This window comes from Oncorhynchus mykiss, chromosome 27 (assembly GCF_013265735.2).
Source record: "Oncorhynchus mykiss isolate Arlee chromosome 27, USDA_OmykA_1.1, whole genome shotgun sequence".
NCBI lineage: Eukaryota > Metazoa > Chordata > Actinopteri > Salmoniformes > Salmonidae > Oncorhynchus > Oncorhynchus mykiss.
Window position 1 is genome coordinate 14,954,509 of NC_048591.1, and position 21,981 is coordinate 14,976,489.

General features: G+C 42.2%; 1 long non-coding RNA gene across 1 annotated transcript; it reads right to left on the minus strand.

Moving 5' to 3' along the window:
- Nucleotides 1-5,505: 5,505 nt before the first annotated feature.
- On the minus strand, nt 5,506-7,510 carry LOC110507187. The gene is made up of 3 exons (XR_002471092.2): nt 7,326-7,510; nt 6,865-6,921; nt 5,506-6,398 (listed from the first exon to the last, which is right to left on the minus strand). It is a non-coding gene; the product is annotated as an uncharacterized LOC110507187 (long non-coding RNA).
- Nucleotides 7,511-21,981: the final 14,471 nt, after the last annotated feature.

The following is a 21,981-nucleotide window of genomic DNA, read 5'->3' on the forward strand; positions in this document are numbered from 1 at the left end:
TCACACGATCGCTTTCGTGACAGGTCATTATTTATGTCTGGAGCTCCAGCCGTACACCTCCCTCCTCCTCCTCCTCCTCCTCTGTTTCCTCCCCAGCCATCTCTCTCAGGGCCCTGGCTGCCAAATGAGTTTCAGCTAAGCCCCAGCTGCCCCAGTTAAGTGAGAGGAATGTGGGGCAGCGGTGGGTGCTACTACAGCACCAGCCGGGGCTGAGGAGTGTGTGGGTCCTGGTCTCCTCTCCCTGCCTGTCACCGGGATAGAGGAGCCTGGAGGCCTGGATGCCTGTGGGCATGGGCTGGTTCCCCCTCATGTTTTATCATATGTTTAGTGGGAAGGGAGAGATCATCAGTGACAGTCACCTGCCTCTCATTATATGTCTGAGTAGATACTGTATGAATATGTGCTTTCTAAAGCAACATCAACATTTAAGGCCATTGTGGCAAACCATAATGCAGGCACTAGGGATGGGGGTGTGAGCATGCGGGTCTGGGCAGAGGCAATTGTTGTTTGTGTGCGTCTGTAAGTTGTTGTATATGTTTGTATTTGGTGTAAACATAATAAAGCAACACCAACAGGTCTAGGGATGAGTCCCAAATGGCTCTCTATTCCCAGGGCTCTGCTCTAATATAGTGCCTCACCTTGTACAGCGCCTCAGGGGCTCATATCAGGTTTCCTCTCCAATCCCAAAACTAGCTACTGGTGGTACTTTAACAGGGAACAGGTGTGATTTGTTTGTTGCCGATGGGGTTTTGAACATTAGAGACACAGGACACAGATTGTGAAGCAGAGGGCCGGTCAGTCGGTTCATTGCTGGTAGACTGCTGGTGACATTGTAACTCATCCTGGCTCCAGCTATTTGTCAGGTTGTTTGTAGCAAGAGAGGATGCATAGTAAGCAGCGATAGCAAGGACAGGAGCATCGCACAGGGAAAATAGCAGAGTTATTTTTACAGTGTTTATGATATGTCTGTCCGCCCGCCTGCCCGCCCGCCCGCCCGTCCGCCCGCCCGCCCGCCCGCCCGCCCGCCCGCCCGTCCGTCCGTCCGTCCGTCTGTCCGTCTGTCTGTGTCCGTCTGTATACTTCACTCGACATGCATCTGTCTTCAAAAGAATGGTGTCCATCAAAAACATTGTCTATTTCCAGTATTGCTTAGATCTTTTACTATCGATGTCAATTGTCGGGCCTAGACAAGGGGTATCTGTGAATTGCAGTCATTATTCTTAAGATCTGGATGCCAACCTAGAATGTACTGTGGCTTCTTTATGTTGCATATCTCAGCCACTTCACATGCAGCATTGAAATCACATAGAAGAGTCTACCGTACCTTTGGAAAGGTAGTGTATGTCATTGCTGTAAGATGAAGTGCATCTAAGGATTACGTCTTTAAGGACACTTGTGAGGACCAGCGTCAAGATATATGATGAAAACTGAAGTTAATTGATTTTCTACTGGATTGCAAAGAAGCTCTGTGAGATTGCATGCCTACTCCAGAACCTACTAGACACATGCGTTTGTGAGTTCTGTATGGAATACAGGCTTTCATTTTTCAAATGTGAAAAGCTACTGCTGCTCTTTGATCAAAAGTACCTCATTCTTTCATCAAAACAGAGGCATTCTGTAGAACAGTGGTCTACTGTATGTCTCTGGGTGTAGCTTTAATGGCTCCCACACACTTAACTGGATTCTCTCCCCAAGCACGTCAGCCTGAGTTAGTCAGTGAATTAATAAGTGCAGAAATGCAAAGGAAAGCCTGATCCCTCTCTCACTTTAATCAATCTGACTGCAGTGACACTAAGTGCATGATTGTGTGTGTGTGTGTGTGTTAGGAGATAAGAGATTGCATTTGTGTTTGTGTGTGTTAGTCTTATGCGAGGGAGAGAGTGTGTGTGTATGCGTGTATGTATGCGTGTGTGTATGCTTGTGTGTGTATGCATGTGCATACATGCATGTGTGTGTGTGCATGCACACGTATGCGTAGGGGAAGGGCCTATGATGGGTGTGATTGATAGCCCTGCACACACAGTGCGTCTCACACACACACACACACACACACACACACACACACACACACACACACACACACACCGGCGACCACAGTCCGCTTTGGCTGGCTGCAGATGTGCTGCTCTCCTCTGCAGCCTGGAGTTGGACCCACCATTTTTATTACTCCTTCTCGCCACTGCTGGGAGAACGGCATGCTCTGAAGCAGAACGCCCGCACGGCTCCACGGCTGTACAGTTTCACACATGGTGCTGTGTGTCGATACCAGTCAAAAGACACTGTATTGATCAGCACATCTGGAAGGTGGTCAACACTCCATGAGCTCACTACTCGTTTACCACCACACCGACGCCCATCTTTGTTTTCATGCTAATTATTGCAGTGCTTTTGTCTCCTTGGTGCAAAGACAATTGTCTGCCTGTGAGAGATACAGGGTTGTTGTAAAGAAATGAGGCTTGTTTAGTTGGGATGAATCACTTTAATTACACTTAGTTATAAAGTGCCTCCAGCTGATTTGGTGTTTTCGAACACAGCTAAGCTTTTATTTGCTGGCCCAAAATGATCCCATTCAAAAAGCTAGTATTTCATTCATTAAAGATGCACCAAGTCAATTTCCAACCATGCTATGTTTACGAAGAATGTTGTTGTTTTTTGTCGACTTGTGAGCGAACTCTGAATGAACTCTCCTATTGAAGGATTTGAACAGCCAAAAAGGAGATTCGTTCTCTTTTTTGGGGGGTATTTTTTCCCTGCCTTTTCTACCAAAGTATCCACTAAAATCCCTCTCCCCAGACAGCTTCTGTCCTGTCTGGACTACTCATGTTTGGAGCAGTTGCTTTATGAGACTTCAACCACAGACCTGTGGATTCGCTACAACATCATACTTTTTTTTGTGATCAAGTTTTGATACATTTTTTAGCTGACAAACAAAAAACAACAAACCAACAGACAATACACAAATACATTCATTCCACCTCCACATCCCACCCACAGGACCTGCTTACTTCAGTACATATCATGTTTGTTGATGAGAATGTGACAGAACATCATACATGACATATATGATAATTCTATGATATTTTAGTAATAGCATGTCTTGTGCTGTGTTCAGTTGTCTTCAACTGAAAGCTATGCTAATAAAAAAGGTTCAGTTTCCGCAGAATGTTGCTGTAATGTCCTCATCCTCATGAATGATCATTATCTAATAATGAATTAAATTAGGATTAACATATTTTAGAAGGGGGGCGGAAGGTTTCCGTCACCTTCCCTGGTGATGAGAGATTGTCTGAGAAAAGAACCATGGAGAAGTTTATCACTGGTAACATATTATTTACTCACTGTATAATGCTTCATTAGGCCTACTTGTTGTAAACATGCATGAGCCTTTATAATGTCTTGTGATAAATCTTATAAAAAGTTATACCCCTCTATGTCACTTGACTCAAAATGGCTGCAATTTATTCAGGATCATTGTGAGATGATAATGACATATCTTAAGAAGGTCATACATGCTTGTGACACGTATTACATTGCATTTGAACTGCATCATAATGCATTATACCAGCGTTAAGTAACCAAGTTAGGTAACACCTCCTATAACTCATTTATATGAGTCCATGTCCCAATCAACAGACTCTTTCCCTGGGTTTTTGATCAAACGGATGGCGATGGCTCCTCAGTGCACTGTGCTAGGGCTCATAGCTGCTATGAATCAGACAGAGACACATCTCAATTTTCCTCTGAGACAGCTGCAGTGGGGAATATAAATAATACATGCAGTACAAGTGGAGACTTTAGAAGTGTCGAGCAGCCTTATTCTTCTGGGCATGTGCACCAGACACCCAATTTCTTCCTGGCCTGGCCTCGCCTTGACTCTCCCTCCTCCCTCCCTCTTTCATCTCTCCTCTTCTTTCTCTCTTTCTATCTCATTCTCTTCTTTTCTGTCTGCCTGTCTCTCTCTCTCTCTCTCTCTCTCGCTCTCCCTTTATCTCTGTCTCCCTGTCTCTTCCCTTTCTCCCTCTCGTCATCTCTTCCTTCCTCTTTCTCTCTGTCTTCAGAGATAGACTGACCCCATCATCACACACATCATATTTGTACACAAACTGCATGCATAAGATATGGCCACGCTGTCAGACTGTACCCTGTAGTAACATTCTTCAAATGGAATATTTCGATTACATGCATTTCACTGATATATACAATACCAGTCAAAAGTTTGGACACATCTACCCATTCCAGGGTTTTTATTTATTTTTGCTATTTTCTACATTGTAGAATAATAGTGAAGACATCAACACTATGAAGTAACACGTATGGAATCATGTAGTAACCAGAAAAGTGTTAAACAAATCAAAATATATTTTGCATTTGAGATTCTTCAAAGTAGCCACCCTTTACCTTGTTGACAGCTTTGCACACTCTTGGCATTCTATCAACCAGCTTCAATCAGTTTGTGTTGTGACAAGGTAGGGGTGGTATATAGAATATAGCCATATTTGGCAAAATACCAAGTCCATATTATGGCAAGAACAGCTCAAATAATCAAAGAGAAATGACAGTCCATCATTACTTTAAGACATGAAGGTCTGTCAATCTGGAAAATGTCAAGAACTTTGAAAGTTTCTTCAAGCGCAGTTGCAGAAACCATCAAGCGCTATGATGAAACTGGCTCTCATGAGGACCGCCACAGGAAAGGAAGACCCAAAGTTACCTTTGCTGCAGAGGATAAGTTCATCCGAGTTACCAGTCTCAGAAATTGCAGCCCAAATAAATGCTTCACAGAGTTCAAGTAACAGACACATCTCAACATCAACTGCTCAGAAGCGACTGCGTGAATCAGGCCTTCATGGTCGAATTGCTGCAAAGAAACCACTACTTAAGGACACTAATGAGAAGAAGAGACATACTTGGGCCAAGAAACACAAGCAATGGACATTAGACAGGTGGAGATCTGTCCTTTGGTCTGATGAGTCCAAATGTGAGATTTTTGGTTCCTAAAATGCAGAGTAGGTGAACGGATGATCTCCGCATGTGTAGTTCCCACCTTGAAGCAGGGAGGAGGAGGTGTGATGGTGTGTGGGTGCTTTGCTGGTGACACTGTCTGTGATTTATTTAGAATTCAAGGCACACTTAACCAGCATGGCTACCACAGTATTCTGCAGCAATACACCATCACATCTGGTTTGCGCTTAGTGGGACTATCATTTGTTTTTCAACAGGACAATGACCCAACACACCTCCAGGCTGTGTAAGGGCTATTTGACCAAGAAGGAGAGTTATGGAGTGCTGCATCAGATGACCTGGCCTCCACAATCACCTGACCTCAACCCAATTGAGCTGGTTCGGGGTGAGTTGGACTGCAGAGTGAAGGAAAAGCAGCCATCAAGTGCTCAGCATATGTAGGAACTCCTTCAAGACTGTTGGAAAAGCATTCCAGGTGAAGCTGGTTGAGAGAATGCTAAGAGTGTGTAAAGCTGTCATCAAGGCAAAGGGTGGCTACTTCGAAGAATCTAAACTTTAAAATATATTTAGATTTGTTTAACACTTTGGTTACTACATGATTCCATATGAGTTATTTCATAGTTGAATGTCTTTGACAGGTACTGTATTTAAGATATAAGATATACTATTTATAAGCTATTTATGTTTAATTCAATTATAGGTTGAACATGATGATCAGGTAGGTAGTTTTCAATTGGCTACTGTATATTTGTATGTATTATAGTTTTCTAATCAAATCCTACATCCCAGTCTTTGAGAGACAGTAAATGCCAAGACTCCATAGTCTCTCCTCCATTGCCACATACAGTATTTGCCTTACCAAGTACACTAGAAAAGTTCCTCCTCTGCCTGCTTTGTTGCACGTTTCCTCCTGGCTTCCTCTCTCTGCTGAACCGTTAAAAACAAGCTTTTTTCTCGCCTGGGTCTGTCTATATGAAACTACAGATGTAGGATCTTAATTTGAGCCAGTTTGCTACATCAGGAAAATACTCCTGCAGCTACAGGCAATGGAAATTATTATGGGAATTATAATTCATGGACATTTTTGTAGGGGTTGATTAATTTTTTGTAAGGGAAAATCAAGTCTGAAATAACAAAATTGCAAAATACACTGCATGTCTTACATTTCCTGCTTATGCAGCAAAGTTATCCTGCAATAAGGTGATCAAGCTAAGATCCTACTCCTGTATGCACAGCCCCTGTAGCTGCAATATATTGTGGAGTGGGCAGAACTGTCTGTTTCTTACTAAGGGAATTGTTACTGCCCATAGTGCACAGCCAAGCTGCGATTGTTTAAGAAAAAGAGAAGTGGGTCTGTTCTGTCGGGTAGCGTAGCGGAGGTGCTATTGGGTGCACCCTACCTTTGTTCTCCTGTGTTTCCCATGTCCTATAGGCTCCTGTTGAATGATTGGTGTGAGAGGTTTAATGAGCTGCTGAAGACAGGTCTTCACATCTGACCCAGTGCCTTATTAAAACACACTGGATGTATGCGCAAGCAAACGCACACACGCTCATGTACGTACACACACTCAGACACGCAATCACCCCCCCTCCACGCACACACACACGCACGCACACACGCACGCATGCACGCACACACACACACTCAGACACGCAATCACCCCCCCTCCACAAACACACGCACGCACGCACACACACACGCATGCACACACGCACGCACGCACGCACGCACACACACACACACACACGCACGCATGCACGCACACACACACACTCAGACACGCAATCACCCCCCCTCCACAAACACACGCACGCACGCACACACACACGCATGCACACACGCACGCACGCACGCACGCACACACACACACACACACACTCATTGGCACTACTTATACTTACTGTTATACTTGTGAGTGAAAAGAGAGGGAGGGGTACAAGAAAGTCCTTATGCCGCAACTGTGTAGAGAAGCAGGAAGGATTCAGGGCAAACAACAGAAAAACATCAACAGCTGAGCTGACTATCTCACATTCCTTTCCTTTTCTGTGTAATCTCCAACTAGGACTGGACAATGACCGCATGCAGGGGAAAAACACTTCCCATATTCTGAAAAGTGCGCAAGGCTGCATATGAAAATACAAAACAGTACTCATCGCATTACAGTTACAGTACTCTGTCCCAAACTTTGTGATGGATTACTATGGAAAAATTTAGAAAATTAATGAAACACACACAACAAAGAGTCGGACGAAAGGTGAGTGCAGTTCGCCGATCTTAATCTTCCATTTATCCTAACCCCCTTTTTCCCCTCCGCTATCCCCTGCTTGCTCTCTCCATTCTTTCCATCCTTCTTTGCACTTACCTTTGTCTGTGTCCAGCGTAGTCTGTCTGGCTGAATGCGGGTGTCATGGAGAGGGAGCAAATGTTCTGGCGTTTGGGGAAGGCATTGTCAAAGCCACGGCTATCTATTGTGTCTGTGTGGCTGACTCTCCCTCTCTCCTCTCTCTCTCCCTCCGCTCTCCCAATCCTGGGCCTCTCTCAGCTCTGGAGCGAGGGATTGACAGAGAGAGAAAAGAAGAAGAGAAGCGTGGCGGCGATTTGGCAGCTGCCCGGTGCCCAGCTGCATTGGAAAACTCCTGCTGCCTTTTCCTTTGCGGTGGTTCCCTCCCGGAGTGGTTTGTTTGGGGGACTGGTGTCCTGGGTGGGTGTCTGGCTACGCTCCCCTGCGGCAGATCTGGCTGCTGGGGCTGTGACTGTGGCTGTACCTCCTGGGGGAGCTGAGGAATGGAGGTCTGGCCATAGTGAGTTCTCCCTTTCTCTCTCACATTGTCCCCTATCCCCTTAACCGGTAGCTGAACTGCCAAAACCTCCACCTTATCATATACCTCTTCATTCTGTCTCTCGCTCATCCCCCTTGTCCAGCTCTCCACTGGGTAAAGATAGTTTTTAATTACCTCTTACCTGTCAGTTGTTACTAAGTGCTTTTTAAGTGCATGTTTCCCTTAAATTGAGTGTTAAAATGTAGTGTTAGAGCCGTTCACCTATAGGGGCCGTGGGTCTAAAGAGTGCATGTTTCTGTTTAGTAAATCAGTGAGCATTTTCTGTTTGCTCGGAGAGCAAGGCAAAATTGAGGCCGTTGGTAAACGTATCCACACAACCACCAGTCACACACAAATGCACGATGTGACAGTTTGGATCTTTTATATTGTTATTGTGCGTCAGGACTTTTACCAAAGAATACACAGCTATGAAGGATAGCTCAACCTTTGGAAGCAAAGCGCACTTCCTCCTATCATTTCCTGACTCTGTCTGTGACTTGATTTTATTGCTGTAGACGTTCATAACTTGAAGGACAGAGCTCAAATACTTAACTGATATATTTACAGAGCCGAAGGTTTTGGTACTGACTCAAATTGTTCTGAATTGAATGACATGTTTCAACAAATAATACATGTTTGTTTTACTAATGAAAAATTGTTTAAAAAAAAGTGAGAGAATTTGATGGTTCAGGTAATTTTGATAGTCTGGTGCCTGTTTGTTCTTGATAAGTTGCTGTTGTTTTTGTTTCTCAATTTTGACTGTGCTTTAAAAAAACTGTTTTTAAGTTCTACTCCCACAATAATGAAACTATACTGTGGCATTACAGCTGTCATCTGAAGCTAGTATAATGTCTTTTCAATCTCCTATATTTCAGCTTCAGAAATGTAAAATAGGCCATCTAAGCAACTTTGTAACTCACCCTATCGTCTTAGTCAGCAGATTTAAAATGTATTAAATAATGATCAGGATTTTTCCGTATTCCTCCCCTGTAGTTCAGTATTAGATTTGTTTTTGTCAGGGTGCGTACTTGAGCTCCTACCAACTGGTGTTGATATGCAGCAGTCTGAAATTGATTAAACAGTCTTGAATGCCAGACAACCAATAGTCTAACACTCAGGTTTGATTTGCTGAAATGACATTCGAGCAGATGCCAGATGTGACGATTTCCTGAAAGGCAACCAACGCGTGCAATTCAAATGGTAATTCTAAATCATTATAGTATAAGTCAAGAAACCTGATCATGGTTGCACATAATGGCATGGCAGATGAAACAGAGACTATTTCTGGAATCAATCATTAGGATTTATTTTTTATTTTTCATTGTTTTATGTAGATTGGATGTGATTTGTTATCACGATTGCTGAGGCTTCCTAAAAAGAGCAATCTGAACTCTTTGGTTCAGAGGGGACCCCTGTTATATATACTAGTAAAGCACTGGCAAATACATTTTCCATTTATTTTGTTGAGAAATTGTGTGATTATTTAGCCACAAAAAAATGTTTGACGGAAAACTAAAGGAAAACTAAAGGAGACTAGAGAGAGACAGAGAGAGAGGGAGAAAGAGAGAGAGAGAAACTTTTGTACTTTACAAATTGAAAAGTACAATTAAATAGACATATATTTCAAAGTAGTAAATTTAGCATAAAGCTAAAATCTTTACAATGACGGATTGTTTTAACTCGCTGAATTTTGTAAGATTACTGTAGAAACCGCCCCTTTAGAATTTTATAGTGTATAGTCAGTAAATGGTATACGTTCTTCATTATAGCCTCTGAGATTGTGAGAATACTTTCAACCAATAGATAACATTACATGTTATTTATAAAAGTGGACAGATTCATTCAGTTGCCAAATGTTCTTACCTAAAGTGTTAGTGCTCGGCGTTGTGGAATCTGCAGTGCAGAAGTGTGCTGTGAATAGAGTGTAGTATGTCTGACTGTCCAGGAGAGGGGGAAAGGAAACATCTTTATTCAGTGAATGAAAATCTCTCCGTTGAACTGCACTTCTGATCGTCCCAGCTCTGAGTCCCAGTATAGCAGACCAGTACCCATTTACACAAAGCTTCTCAGTTTAAGAGTGCTGGTCTAGGATCAGCTCCTACCTGTCCATGTCATTTTATTTATTAAATGCAATTTGAACACAGGCCCAGATCTGAGAGAGGTCCGGTTGATTTAATGCTAGAGGGGCACTATCATAAAACAACTGTATCTTTGGCCAAGCTGTTTTTTTAATGCATTTCAGAATAACATTTCTTAAATAAGTATGAGCAATGTACATGAATGGTGAATGGCATATGTCTGCCTAGTATTAAGCCAAGATCATGTAGTAGCTAATAGTGAAAATTGCAATTTTGTTGCATGAGCCAGTCATGTTTAGTCAAGATCATGATCTATAATTTATACTTAACACATTCTATTTCTATAATAATGATGCAAGGATTTTGTAAAGACAAAAGTGATTTTCGTTTTTAAAGGTGAGATTATTCCATAGGAACTACTTACTGTACTATGTGTCTTCATTAGAAAATAAGCTTTAAGAAGGAAATGCTTATGGAATTTTTCACCAGATAATTGGTTTGATTTTTACAATGATTTACAAAAAAATAGCATAACATTTTTTGTGATTTGGATTTAAATTGTACTGAAGAATATTTATTTTTTGTATACTATAGTAAATGGTAAAAGTACAAAAAAACCAATCAAATCAATATAAATAGCAATATCAGTAGTTTCTAGTTTTACCATAGGCTCCGGGGTTTTCACAATTGTTAAGCCGAGCTAGTTTTATGTAGAATCTCACTTTGTGAGTTTTACATTAAAAGAAAAGAAGACATTCACTCTGCAGAATTTACCATTGTTGGAGTTCCCTTTACATGTGTGTTTCTAGAGACACAGAGAAATATGTGTTTGATTACCAGACTTAACTCGGCTCCTTTCAGTTTTCTCCCAACTTTTCAACACATAAATTGTTAACGTTAAATAAACCACACATCTTGCAAACGTTCAAAAATCTGTACTTGATCCCAGGCTTTAAATAATAAACACTCTGTCAGCCTGTTGCTTTTCTTCACAGATAATGTACAGTTTGTGATGATTCAAAACCCCAGTTGAAGTGATAGGTAGTGTTGCATTGGTTCAGCGTTAGAGTAGAGTAGAGCAGGACGAGACTGTATGGCACAAAGAGAGACGGGACGTTGATTTGTTCCCGTTTAGTAAGCCCCCTCATTCCCCCCTGCCCCCCCCTCTCTCTCTCTCTCTCTCTCTCTCTCTCTCTCTCTCTCTCTCTCTCTCTCTCTCTCTCTCTCTCTCTCTCTCTCTCTCTCTCTCTCTCTCTCTCTCTCTCTCTCTCTCTCTCTCTCTCGCTCTCTCTCTCTTTTTCTCTCTCTCCCAAGCAGTGTAAACACACAACTCCAGAGGAATGTTGGACTCTCTGACCTCACAGCAAACACTCTGGTGCAGTTCACTCAGTTCAGCCTGGCCGTGCAGTGCTCTGAGTGCAGCCAGCTCCTCTCCCCTCGCCTAGCCCCTCTCCTCTCTCTCCTCTCCCCTCGCCGCTCCTCTCCTATTTGAGCCAGAGAGGGAATGAGGGAGAGAGAAACAGAGCGGCCAGATTCCTTCCTGCTCTCTCTCTTTTGCTCTCTTCGTGGCGGGCGAACCCCATTGTGTGCAGTGCCTGGCACACTGCAACCCCCCCCACCCCCTCCCCAATGCCCTCTTCCCCCCTCTCCCCTTTAACTGTCACTCCTCACAACTCCTCATTATGTCCACACAGAGCCACACACACCACAGTAGCTTGCGGTTCCTGGAAATATGTTATGTGGCACGGAGACCAAGGTAGTGTCCCTGCCTGGGCGATTGGTTGTGCACTGAAAGGCAGCTGTAAAGCATTGAAAAGCAAAGGGTTACTACCTTAATGGTGTTTGTATTTGCCTGTGATTTGGACCTCTCCCCATAGTGTTAAATTGCATAGCTTATCTTTCTGTGGCGCAGGACAAGCAGAACCTTTAAGCTGCTTCCTGACCATGCAGTCACCACCAGCGAACTGACAGACAAGAGTGGATCAGCTAAAGTTAGATCAAAGCCGACAGCATCTGTCAGTGTGTGTAAAGGCAGTGTAACATGAATGTTTGACCTCCTCTCTCTTTCTGGGCCAGCCAGACTGGGCTCAGTCATGTTTAGCAGATACAGCAAGCCACCCCTACACACATACTGTACATATACACAGACCAATGTGCGCACATGAACTCTCGCACTCGTGTGTACACACAGATATATGCATGTATACACACACACACACACACACACACACACACACAAACTGCCGATGCTGGAGGGCTGATATTTAATGTGTCTGGGATGGGTGGGGAAGCTGTCAGGGCAGGGAGCACAGTGAGCCACACATTCATTCCACTGGGCTACCTCTCATACAATAGACAAATGTGGGTTTTTCACTGAACCAAAAGTGTTTTCACTGTGGTTTCCTTAGGTACTGTCATGGCACGGTGGCTCATCCAGTGCTGTCATTTCAAACACATCCCCATTTCACTGCAGCTTTCATTTCATGAACCTAATTTACCCTGGTATTTCGTTTTATGACACTACAGAGACATATGTTACATTTATAGAATGCCTTTTATGATCCCTAATATCATTACCTCAGGTATGTCTACGTTATGCCGGCACCATATAAATCCTGTTTACAGGGTAGGCCTGCACCCGAAGAACGACTGGATTATCTTGGCTGTTACAAGTGCATCTTTAAATGCTCATCTCTGTCTATGGTTGCTTCCCAAACGGCATCCTATTTTCTTTTTAGTGCACTTTATAGGACATAGGGTGCCACTTGGGACGCATCCTCTGTCTATGGAGATGGCTGGGGAAGAGGGTGGGCGCCAAGCAGCTAGCTACAAGACTCGTCTCATTTCTTTAAGCTGAGTAAACGCAGCTCGGGAGTTTGGGAGCCGGAGATACCAGGGAAGAATTTCACCTGAACAAAGAGGCTGGTTGTGTTGGCGCTCCACCAGGGGCTTGATCTCTGTGAGCTGTAATTTAACAGAGAAAAGGACAGTGTTCAGTAGAGGGAGGGATGGAGGGAAAGAGGGAGGGAGGGATTCCCAGCTTTTCCCATCATCTGATTTTTTTCTCAAATGATCTATTTCAATAAGCACAGCACAGCAACCCCATCTAAACAGTCATTTCAAGATGTCCACCAGTTTTAGTTGCTCATAACCATGTGCTGTGTCAGTATCAAAGTGTATGTAATTATGTTTTTAGATTAAGATTGTTGCTGTCATCGTGAACCTCACTGATCAGAACCCTAACCCTGTTTTATTGTATGGCGTTGAACCTGGTATGGTCCTCTCTGGAGAATAATTTGTTAAAGGGGACAGAGGGGTTACTCTGTCCTCTGCTGGTGGGTGTTGGCTAGTGCATCAGGTTCATGACCAGAAAGTGGCGTTTGGACTGGTGAAAGTCGTTTTAGCTTTAAGGTGGTGTTCATATGACAGCGATTCATTTTGATTGTCGACACAGAGGGTCAATTATGATTGCAGCATTTTGTCGTACATTTCCCTTAAGTTGCACTGTTGTTGCATGCTGAGTAAAAGTCAGCTACTTCACAGAAGTATAATAAATTCATACAAATATGACATGGCTGTCATGGCTTTATCATTATAATGATCTGTGTCTATCTTCCTCCGCTATGGGAACGAGAAGCACACCATTTAAAGTCAATTATGGACACTGAGTATGAATATGTATGCCAATGTATATGAATGTGCCTATGTACTGCATATGTCTATGGGTGTGAATAGGTATGTGTATGTTTGAAGCCTATGCAGGAAGCCAGTGTCCGTGGACTAGGAGGAGGACTGATGGCCAGGCAAAGAGAAGCAGATGGCTGGAAATATAGACTGCTAAATTATTCATCAGGTTTGGAGCCTTGGGATGAATGGGAAACTAGCTAGAGTGGACGGTTTTATTAGCTAGGAGTTGGTGGAGGACTCAGAGAGAGAGAGAAGTGGTGGGGGAGTGGGTGGGCAGAGAGAAAGAGAGAGATTGAGGTGGGGGGAAGAGATACTGTATACAGTCTAGAATACAAGCTGTTCTGCACTCATTGTTAAGCGTGCATAAATTGAACATTATTCCCTTTTGATGCACTTTTCTCTCTGTGCTTATTCTGACCTTGAATTTAAGCATGAGAATAGAATGCTATTCACCCGCTATTAATTCGGCTTGGAGATGTAAGTAATGAAGGTGTGGTGGAGGTGTGTCTACAGATACACCATATTCTGAGCTTGACTCCGATCTTGAATAATTCCACCACCTTTACTTGCAAGGTTGAGCAAACCTGCCGGTTCAAAGTCGAAAAGCATCGACTTATTTTCTCCTATAGAAATAACAACATTCTCCAAGCACTTTCATTTATAAATTGATAAGAGCTATCGATAATAGCTAGATCAATGAGTAATCCGCTTGGAGAAGGGAATTGTAAATACACATAGAAATAGTTTTAGATCCTTTTTTTCTTATGATCCCGGAAGACGAATGTGAAACCAGTCACATCGAAGCAAACTGAAAATGATATTAACATGAAATGTATTGTGGCCCCTTTTCCACAGTGAAGTAGGCTATAAATAGCTGTGCCATTGTTCAGAATTGTAACTGTATGCCATCATAATTTGCGTGGATGAAATTTGGAGACCCACGCTATAGGCTTCTGTGGGGCTGAACCTGCTGCGTTGATGTATCCGCTTTAGAACGTTTCAATTCTATACCCGGGCTTTTCTCCGTTTTATTTGACCATTTCTACCATGTTAAATATTAGTCACTATCGGGAACCACCGTCAGTAATACCCACATACATTTACGTTTCCTTCCATTTGTAGTCTACATTCTGCATCATTCCATTCCGTTGACCTTTCTTTCCTCTGTCACGCCTGTGTAGTTGTTCCTGAGGGTCACTAACATTACTGGATCATATTAGGCTAATGTTGGGACATGTAGCCTCTATGAATCATTATGGAACTCAGACCACAAGTAGCAGGTTAAACCTGGAGCCTCTGGAGCCTGGCACATGGTTCATGACGACTGGACCTTTGTCACACAGTTCCATGATTTGTGAGAATTAGGGTAGATTAATAGGACTTTTGTTCAACACCTAGTGTACACTTTTTTCCCCCTTTTAATGAAAAACGATACTTTCTAGAAACATTTGACAAGACTAGGCCAACAAAAGAGGACATAGACACAACTTTTAACTTTTAAAGTTTGCCAAAATAATCTATAAGATTAAAGTATTTTTAAATTTACCAGTTGGTGCTGAAACGAAGACAAAGATGCATAGATGGCATTCTATCATTGATCCCTATACTCTGAACCGGTTCTCTCTATGTATTCTAGTCTGTTGACATTTAAAGGGATGGCCTAAGATAAATGTACAAAATAATTCCATGAGAAAATCTGTTGGTCAGTAAGTGGGAGGGTTTTCAGCAGTTTAATTAAATGTATTCAGCGCAAGGGAACCGCACCTGCAAAGCTCATTACGCACCTGCGTAAGTTATTAGTCTGAGAAATGCCTAGGAAAGGTGTGCCTGGGAAAGGCGTACATTTCCTGAGTTGGAATCGGCCCCTTACTGTTTAGCATGTTGTCTACATTACTGTAAATGGGATGAGCATGATTACACACAGTATTTCAAGAGAGGCTCATTACATGGTGTTGAAGTAAGATAGCGTTGTACTTTATTCATGACACATTAAGTGTATTATTATTTACCATGGGCCCAATTCAGACCCCTTTCCTACGCAGGGATTTCCTACACACTTCTAAATTGTTGGTATTCAGACTTACCTTATGCAGGTGCATAACAGGCTTTCCATGCATGGTTCGCTTGCGAGCACTGAATACATTTAATTCAACTGCTGAAAGCCCTCCCACTTGCTGGCCAACAGATTTTCTTGTGGAGTTTTCATTCAATGGGGTTTTTATTACATTTATCAAAATCCATCCATTTCAATTTGGTGTACCTTTAATTAGAGTCAATCGAATATATGAAGAGAACAGAATATTAGGGATCAATTGAAGGTGCTACATAGGATTTATTTTTATTTTTGCTTTGTAATTTCAGAAAATTTTCATTTTATATCTGGCGCTAATAGTGGAATGATAGATTTCACAGTATTACTTACGTGCCAGTGTTGTGGTTTCGCTGTGATATTCATTCGCGTGTGGATTTCTTTCGCCGGAGCAGCATCTGTCTAGTGGAAATCATTCATTTCCTGATTGCAAAAATTCTACACTGTTCGCTCAATTTCAGTTTAGTGTAGAGAATCATTGTATCATCTAAATCTCTGTGAAATATATTTTCAACAACAGAAAATATAGATTTTACAGCTGTTTGAAGCTGGTGGACCAAAACCAAAAGTAACTTTCATTTTTGGTCCACCAGCTTTAAATAGCTGTAAAAATTATGTTTGTTCTTATTGAAAATATTTTTCACCCCAAATGAATAGTGGGTGAATATCATGGTCAGAATATGCTTAGAGAGAAAAGTACATAGAAAGGGAATACATTCCATTTGTGTTCACTTAACTCGGGTCGGCATGACTTACAGTGACTTCAAAAAGTATTCACACCTCTTAACTTTTTCCACATTTTGTTGTGTTACAGCCTCACTGATCTACACACAATACCCCATAATGTCAAAGTGGAATTTTGTTTATAGACATTTTTTGAAATGAATAAAAAATGTAAAGCCGAAATGTCTTCAGTCAATAAGTATTCAACTCCTTTGTTATGGCAAGCCAAAATAAGTTCAGGAGTAAAAATGTGCTTAACAAATCATATTTTTTTAAATTTTACCTTTATTTAACTAGGAAAGTCAGTTAAGAACAAATTCTTATTTACAATGACTGCCTACTGGGGAACACTGGGTTAACGGCCTTGTTCAGGGGCAGAACGACAGATTTTTTTACCTTGTCAGCTCGGGGATTCAGTCCAGCAACCTTTCGGTTACTGGCCCAACGCTCTAACCACTAGGTTACCTGCCCCCCAACACATAATAAGTTGCAAGGATTCATTCCATGTTCAATAATAGTGGTCAATACACCCAGTCCTTACAAAGATACAGACGTCCTTCCTAACTCAGTTGCTGGAGAGGAAGGAAACTGCTCAGGGATTTCACCATGAGGCCAATGATGATTTTAAAACAGTTACAGAGTTTAATGGTATGAGAAATCATTGTAGTTACTCCACAATACTAACCTAAATGACAGAGTGAAATGAAGGATGCCTGTACAGAATAAAATATTGAAAAACATGCATCCTGTTTGCAACAAGGCGCTTAAGTAATACTGCAAAAATTTGGAAAATAAATTAACTTTTTGTCTTGAATACAAAGTGTTATGTTTGGGGCAAATCCAACACAACACATCACTGAGTACCACTCTTCATATTTTCAAGCATGGTGGCATCATGTTATGGGTATGCTTGTTATTGGCATGGACTATGGGAGTTTTTTTATGATAAAAATAAATGGAATACAGATATAAGCAAAGGCAAAATCAGAGTTTGATTGAGAAGTTTTAAAATAATAATGGTTCAATATTGTACATGTGCCGAATAGTGTAGACTTTACTGTGAAATGCTTGCTTATGAGCCCTTTCCAGCGATGCAGAGTAAAATAATAATAAGAAAAGAAAAATAGTAACACACAAGGAGTAAAATACACAAGAATGGAGCTATACACACACTCACACACACTAACATAGACAAATAGACACACACACACACACACACACACTCATTCACTCTCTCAATCACTTACTCACTCCTCTGTGGAAGAAATAGACCAGAGAGGAAGCTTCGACCCTTCACCGAGCAAGGGCTGTCTGGTGTCATGGCAACCAGTGTGGATTACCCCACCCTCCCTCCATCAGGAAGAGAGAGAGCGTGAGAGAGCGATAGATGGTGGGGTTGGGGTACAGGTATGTCTGTATTAGCCTATATCTTTTTATAGATCAAATATATATATATATTTTTGTACCCCCTTTTCTCCCCAATTTAGGAAGTTACAGTCTTGTCCCATCTCTGCAACTCCCGTATGGACTTGGGAGAGGCGAAGGTCAAGAGCCATGCGTCCTCCGAAACACGAACCCGCCAAGCCACACTGCTTCTTGACACACTGCTCGCTTAACCCGGAAGCCAGCCGCACCAATGTGTCGGAGGAAACACTGTACAGCTGGCGACTGTAGTCAGCGTGCATGCACCTGGCCCGCCACAGGAGTCGCAAGAGCGCAATGGGACAAGGATATCCCAGCCAGCCAAACCCTAACCTAACGCTGGGCCAATTGTGCGCGACACAGCCTGGGATCGAACCAGAGTCTGTAGTGACACCTCTAGCAGTGCCTTAGACCGCTGTGTCACCCCGGAAGCCCTGGATCAAATATATTTTAGAATGTAAATACATCTAGGAGGATATTTTAAAGGATCTGATGAATCTGAAAACTGTAGCAGAGGGAGCGGAAAGGAAGGTACCAACCTGAAGATAGCTACAGGCTAGCCATAGCTTTCTGTCTTTGTTCTCTGGGTGGGTATCCTGTAAAGGAAATGATGATAGATAGACTGAATAGATGGAAAAGAGCAGGGGTGTGGAACAAATTTCTCACCGCGGGCCGCCTTCAGTCTTCAACGAGGTCCGGAGGGCCCCACTGAAAATGTGTTATATTTCCTTGCCGTCAACGTTTGCAAAAAATAGTCCTCTGTACATTGTTTTTGATGAATGTTTGATGCTCCCCGACTGACTAGCTTTCATTTCAGTGATTATTAGTGAGTTGGACACAGTCAAGAAACTATGAATTTAGGTCCATTATCTTTTCTACTCAGTTTTCATTTGGTCAAAAAAAAAAATATTGAGTTTGTTTTCCACCCCCAAAATATTATATACAGTACAGTATATATACTTTTAAAATCAAACCACCCTTGGGCTGGATTGCACCCCGTCGCTATCTTTGATACTCCTGTGATAGAGTGATAGACGGGGGGGTCTTTAATAGAAGAGATGCTGTGGAGAAACAGGGGTGGAAGGTTGGCTAGAGGTTGAGAGAGGCAGGCGGACGACAGACAGAGCGACAAAGAGAAAGGAGGGAGAACGAAATGGAACGATACGAGGAGTCGGGAACGAGGAAAGGCAGTGAAGATACGACAAGAGGGAGGGAGGGTGGTGTGGAGTGGCGAAAGAGAGGCAGAGAGGAGGGTGGGACATTGGGTTATTTGAGGACACACAAAGAAGGCTTCTCTCATACTGACATCTCTCAAAGCTCCCCTGATGACTGCAGTACACCCCGGCATCAGCCTGGAGCCATCCTAGCCCTCAGTCCCTCAGTCCACACCACCCATAACATGGGACAGGGGTTGTGTCTGAAATGGAACCCTATTCCCTAGCCTATATACTATAGCATACTTATTTTAGGGCTCTGGTCAAAAGCACTGCAATATAGGGAATAGGATGTCGTTTAGGATACACTTAGGTTGACAACCTGTGATACCAGTGGGAACCTACAAAACACACATTCACAGTTAAAATGTTCCTGAAATACTCATTCCTTTCCCCCTTTCCCTGTTTACCCTACAGTCAGAATAGCATCATTACCTGCCCATTTCCTATTTCCTTACATCTTACACCAACGGTTGTGTCTTCTACACCAGACAGAGGAGCGCTCTACCGTTGTCAGTCAATCCGTGTCTGAGTCATGACCAGGGCGCACATAATTACACAACACCGCTATAGACGTTAACTCAAAGTACATGGCATTAACTGCTCCTTTGATTACCTGTGTTACCAGGTAGGCTGGGAGGGAACACGCAGAGGCTGCTAGTAAAGCAGAGAGGCTGTCTAGTGGGAGACTAGCGGTGTAGTGCCTGGCTATTGGCTAATGGGCACCCAGAAGGAGGCTCACTGTAATAGCTCTCTGGTTACACCACCGCTACTTGGAATGCAAGGTCATAATTAAGACCTTTTATTACAAAAGGCTTTAAAATTAGAACAGAATCCACTCCAATAAAAGGAACCGCCGGCTAATTTGGAGAGAGAGGTTTTTTTTCCCTGTGTTTTTTGAATCGGTGCCCAGAATGGACCACTCGTCTTGAGAAATGCAAAGGGAAAAAAACTTTCAAAATGAGAATTTCCCCTTTGAAAGATTCCCAGATTTTCCAGGCATTATGCGACATGCCAGGAATGAGCGGAATTGCATTTTTATTTGGGTTGTAATTGTTACAATAAAAATGATGGCCGTAAAACACTACTTGTTTCCACTCTATTCTACATCATGGCTGCCTAATGTAGTCGAGAATCTAGTGTGTCATGCAACAATCATTTACAACAATGATTATTGTTCACTCTCAGTCAGTGTGAAGATCATATTTTAAACCAGCATCTGTTTTTCCCTCTATTGAAATGAGTGTGCTGTGTAATCCACCATCTCTCTGCATGTGATTCAGCAGTTCTGTACATACAGTGCCTTGCGAAAGTATTCGGCCCCCTTGAACAATTTTTCAGTTTTTGATTTGTTAAAAAAGTTTGAAATATCCAATAAATGTCATTCCACTTCATGATTGTGTCCCACTTGTTGTTGATTCTTCACAAAAAAATACAGTTTTATATCTTTATGTTTGAAGCCTGAAATGTGGCAAAAGGTCGCAAAGTTCAAGGGGGCCGTATACTTTCGCAAGGCACTGTAGACTGATACTAGTGAAGCATCAGATACTGCTCATCTATCTTAGATCTTTCATGCCATATACAGTACACTGAGTATACCAAATAATTAGGAACACCTTCCTAATATTGAGTTACACCCCCTTTTGCCCTCAGAACAGCCTCAACATGTCGGGGCATGGACTTCTACAAGGTGTTGACTCCAATGCTTCCCACAGTTGTGTCAAGTTGGCTGGATGTCCTTTGGGTGGTGGACCATTCTTGATACACACGTGAAACTGTTGACCTTGAAAAACCCAGCAGTGTTGCAGTTCTTGACACAAACCTTTGTGCCTGGCACCTACTACCATACCCTGTTCAAAGGCACTTAACTATTTTGTTTTGTCCATTCCCTCTCTGAATGGCATACATACACAATCTATGTCTCAATTGTCTCAAGGCTTGAAAATCCTTCTTTAACCTGTCTCCTCCCCTTCATCTATACAGATAGAAGTGGATTGAACAAGTGACATCAATAAGGGATCATAGCTTTCACCTGGATTCACCTGGTCAGTCTATGTCATGAAAAGAGCAGGTGTTCCTAATGTTTTATATACTCAATGTATGTCAACATGGTGGCATGATGATAAGATATTGGAGTTTTTCATGTTTTTCAGGAACCAGAGACAGTATCCATAGAAGCCAATGAGTGGAAGAGAGCAGCCTCACATGATCATTAGCACCACTTCTGGACTGTGAGTAGAGTATTCTCAGTTGGGTCATTCCACGAAAAGAGGGCCTTTTGCATCCCTTTGATATTTTAAGTAGAAATTCTGCACCAATATTGAATTTAAAAGCCTGCTATATTAAGTGCCCTGGAGAATTCAATTAATCTGATTTTTTAAAAATATAATTAAAGAATTCTGCACTTTACATTAACATAAGCCACTTAACCCCACAATTTCTTAACGTTTTCACCATCATTGTAAGGCCCTGTTTTTTTGTTGCTTTGACAAAGTCATTTCAGAAGAGTATTATTGAGTTTATGTGATTAGTGATTCATTTATATCTGTCCCTCATTTAAAGGTCAACCCTGTTAGTGAACAGAACTCTCTCTTTAATATGTTGAAACTATTCCTTCTAAAGAAACATTTTAATAGTCAAATCATAGTATGAAAGCAGGTGAGCTGGTTCTACTCTTTTTGACCATTATCTGGTGTTTTGTGATGGAAAACTGAGCGGGTCGAGCAGAGCACATCAACCCTGTTGCCCATAGATAGACAGGCAGGAATGTTTTTTTGTGAAGTTTGCATTCAATTGCTACTCCCTGTTGTACACAACAAGCTTCCATTCCCCTTGTCACAAGGGTATTTTTGGCTGATTTAAGATGAAATCATCAACCCTGTTCCTTTATTTTATTTAACCTCTCGAGATGGGAAAACATGTTTTTATTACGTTGCAGGTGCTCTTTATGACAGAATTTTAAATTTGGTGAAATCAAACGTTTCTT